Raw genomic sequence first — 4,455 nt, forward strand, 5'->3', positions numbered from 1 at the left:
TTAGCTATCGATGGGTAAAATCAGCTAACAGAAAAGGCCATTTTAAAATAAAGTGTTGCATAGCTCCTGTAATTTATTGAGTATTGCACTGAAAGTGGAAAACAGCAGGGTTGTAAGTGTACAGGGTGGTTGTAAGGGTATCAATTGTTGACTCTGGTGATCAGGTGGCTGATTGGAGCTGGGGCTCGCTGCCACGGAGCAGTATCACAAGAGAGCATCCTGAGATCGCCACATATCACCAGCCTGGGAAATAGAGCAAAAGGCGAAATTCAAAGTGTAGTTTCCACTTAATGTGTATCACTTTCTCACCATGGTAAAGTCAGACAATCATAAGGGAACCCTGATAGGTGGAACGGTCATGAGTGGGGGACCGACCGTGGTAGGGTATACAGTGGACTAGAATTTGCAAGGCATTTTCCTTCCCAGAGACACTTTCATTACTTTCTTATAACCATTCTGAAAAATAGGCAGGTAATTGTAGGTTTTACAGAAGAGGAAATTGAAATTCAAAGCTCTTCATTATGTTAGTGATTGCATAGCTATCTAGTTAAGGTAGTGTCACAGAGCTAGTTAATGGCGGAGTTAGGACCGGAGGCCCTTTCTTCCCATTCCAGTTCCTGTGCTTGTTCAGTTCTCTTTGCAAACCTCATGGGCGGACACCTTTGACTGCTGACTTCTTTCCACTACCTCTCTGATGTTCCTTGTGAGAAGTTGAGCAGACTTATTACAAATTAAATATCCGGATGCTCGAACTGATGAGCAGGAAATGAGGCTGTTAATACTCAGAGGAATGAAATCGAGACTTTTTTTTTTTTTTAGTAGAATTTTGGGCCGAGTGGCCTCTTTCTGTCCTTCCTTTCCCTGTGTCCTTCCAGTCTCCATGGAAACCCCAAATCAATGCAGCATATGTTGATTCATGTTTCTGCTGTTACTAGGAAGCTACAAAGTGGAAATTGCTTTTAAAAGATTTGTGGAAGAGCTTTAGCATGCTGACCAGAATTCAAATCTAATATCTGAATGACTGTTTTATTAAAAGCTTTTAATATGGTACTGTCCTAGGTGGTATGTTGATTAAATAAACACACAGGGGGCGTTTGGCAATAAACCTCCACCTCTACTAACATGGCTTTTAAAAATATTATATTGCAGACTTTAATTCCCTTTATCTTCAATTTAATTACATTTTTGTGGCCTGTGTGACAATGCCAGGTGCTCCTTTTGCTCTTGATTAATTCTAGCCTGCCCTGACCGGGCTGTGGGGAACAATAGTTTCCAAATGCCTTAGGTACCCATGCTGCTGCTCCTGAGAGTCATTAGCATTAGACCGATTTCAGACTTGACCCAGAGACCGAGGAAGTCTAACATGTTTCCACCATAAGAAATCCTCAGTGATTTTTCAGATTTTTTTCATGAACTCAAAATCAAATGCAGCTGACATTTATTAAACACCTGCTTCATACAAGGCAATGAGAATTGATAGCAAGAGAGTAAGTCATAGAGTCTTTGTGGAACACGTAGTCATTTTGGGAGGATCAGAAAACATAAATCACAAGGATATCCTACACACTATGTCACGGGCTGTCAGAGAGTCACGCAGCAACGTGGTGGTATTAGGATGGAGGGATTCCTTCTGATTGAGACCGTTCTGAAAAGCTTTGGAAAGGAGAATTTTTATCTCGAAGGTATTAGGTTTAGAGAAGGAATTGGGAGTTAAGAGGCAGATCGGGGGGGCAGGGGGAACATTTTGGGCAGGGGGGCAATGGAGAATCAGGTGTGTGTGTGCATGGGTGTATGCACAATGGGATACAAGACTGGATAGCTAAATGGGACCAAATTGTTAGAATGTCAGGCAGGACAAATCGTTACCACGAAGTCCATCAAAAATTACTCTATGGACCATTTATGGTACCTGATCAGTGGGTAACTCTGGTAGTAGTGTAGTGTGCCAGGAGTTAATGGGGCTGGGGAGGCGATGACATGGGGGCAGGAAAACCAGCTACTTAGGAGGGGGTGGATGAGACCTACACCATGGGAGGTGCCCGGTAACCTCTGAGGGGCCGTGTCAATGGATGGGGGGGGGGGCGGATAAAATTGAGAAGTGTTTCAGAAATATAATGAAAAGTTTTAAAAATCAATTCAACAGGGCAATAGAGAAAAAGAAATCAGAAATACCTATACTTATTACCCGGAGGGACTAGGACAGTCATTTCATGATCAAGCAGAGGGAGCCCGGCAGGAAGGGAGGACTTGGAGGGAAAAGTGGGTGTTTCTGACACAGTTGCATCTGCAGAGTCTGAGAAGGATGGAATTGTCTAGCTGTCCTCTGGAAAAGCCAGTCCGGAGCTCATGAGAGGCAGGAATGAGCATCAGTGCCAGAGAGATGCAGCAGCCCAGGCCTGGGAAGGGTGGGTTTCCCAGGAGGAGCAAACCAAGAACGGGAAGTGCTGAGGTGTGCGGGGCAGCCTGGGAAGCGAGAGCAGGGCTCTTAATGCCTGCTTGGCTGGGAAAAACCATGTGTCACCGCCAGCGGAGATGTCCCGTGCCCAGTCTCCAGCCAGAAACTCAGGAGTAGTAACGAGAAAAGAATCTAGAGCTCTGTATTCCTGGGCCAGGGCTAGAAGCCCGGGGACACAGAATCCAAGGAGACGAGTGTGTTTCTCACTAGCATTCCAGCCTGCTTGCCTTTGCGTCTCTCTCTCCTTCGGGAAAGGAGACCACGCCAGAATGCTTACCCTCTCCGTTCTGCTTCATCCCAGCCTCCCCACCCCTCCCCTGCCCAGCCCCTCGAATTCCTTATGCACCTGCCTCTGTGGAAAGGAAGATTTAACTTAGAAGCCTCCCCTGAGAGGGGGCCAGTCCTAGGTCTGTGCTTCTCAAACACGGGTGCCGTGTGGTTACGCTTTGGTGTTCAGGAACATTTTGGTTAAAAAAAAAAGTCTTAATTTTTTCTTTCTACTCGTGCCGCATGCACGTCCACGTACTCTTGTCCCTCTGCTCTTCATATTCCTGCCCTTTCTTGAAACTTTGTTAATGATTTTATCTTTCCTTAAACATTCGGGTTGGTTTATTGACTTCCTATGACCATATTATTTCTCCAAAAGCTAATCGAAGATTCTAATACCTTAATATTAGTCAGCCTCCACCTGAGACTTGGGTCCCTCTGCAGCCCTGCCCTATCCCCTCAGCGCCTTTCAATCCTGGTTGCCAGATGGGACAGCATGAGCCTCGGAGGGGCCCTTTATCTCACCATTTCAGCACTGGACAAGGAGTCCCGTGAGGGTACCACCTTTGTGTTAAAGCGAAGGGCAGAGCAAGCGTTGGGAACAGGAAGCTTGGTAGCAGGCACCCGCTCTGCCACTGTAACTGGCTTGACGCTGTTTCTCCATCTGTAAAATGGGGTTGATAAAGATGTCAGTCTTGGAAGTTTGTTGCGAGAGTTAAGTAAACAGCAGTGCAACGTTTAGCCCAGTGCCTGGCACATAACGAGGGCTTGTTGGACAATGGCTCTGTGCATGAATTGGAGAGGCTCCACCTTACCGTAGAACCTAATCTTGGATTAGGGAAGTGCTTGTCAGTGGGCTTTCATTCCCCGTTTAACTCTGAACCTGTTTTGTACAGCGCAGTGTATGAATAAAATATCCAGAAGCAAAGGATTCGCTAACATCAGCATGCAAAGCAGGGGTTCCGAAGAATGGGAAACATTTCTTTGGCATCTCATTTCATAACGCTAAGTTCCCTTTACCTGACAGAGGCACACTGTGGACACTTTGCAAGAGAGACAATGAGTCACTGTGGAGGCAGCATCAGACTTTTTATTTCATCCCCTCATAACGCAATGTGGGGTTGCGGCAGACTCATGTCACTGCGGGAATACAGGTTATGCCACCAGTAGATCTGCCAGGAATTCTGGGTCCCGGCATGACGTGGTGGGAAGAGCTCCGCTGTAAGAGTTCTGAGAAAACAAGTCTGGTCCTTGAGTTGCCTCAATTTTCTCCTCTGTAACTCAGGGATAATAATAACCTCTCTGGCTCTGGAATAGAGTAGTTGATAACAATACGTGAATATGCTTTCTACGTTATAGGAGGTTAAACAAATGCAATCTAATATTTTTAGTATCAAGCCATCACTTTCCCTGGAGATTTCTGATGCCTCCAGCAAATGCCACCTTCTGGGTATCCAAAATGACTTGTGGTAAAGATTAGATGCATTCGGAGCTAGTTTCTGAGTGGGAGCAGGAGACTGGAGTGGAATGGGGAGAAGGGAAGCTTTGTCCCAGGGCAGGGATTTGCAAACTTCAGATGCATCAGAATCACCTGGGAGGCTGGGCTATGTCCCCTGAGTTTCTGATTCTCTAGGTCTGGGGGTGGGGCCCAAGAATTTGCATTTCTAACACATTCCCAGGTGATGCGGACGCTGCTGGTCCAGGGACCATACTCCGAGAACTACCGTACTAGG

Source organism: Lontra canadensis, unplaced genomic scaffold (genome assembly GCF_010015895.1).
Source record: "Lontra canadensis isolate GAN:19392208 unplaced genomic scaffold, GSC_riverotter_1.0 scaffold24, whole genome shotgun sequence".
NCBI classification, from domain to species: domain Eukaryota; kingdom Metazoa; phylum Chordata; class Mammalia; order Carnivora; family Mustelidae; genus Lontra; species Lontra canadensis.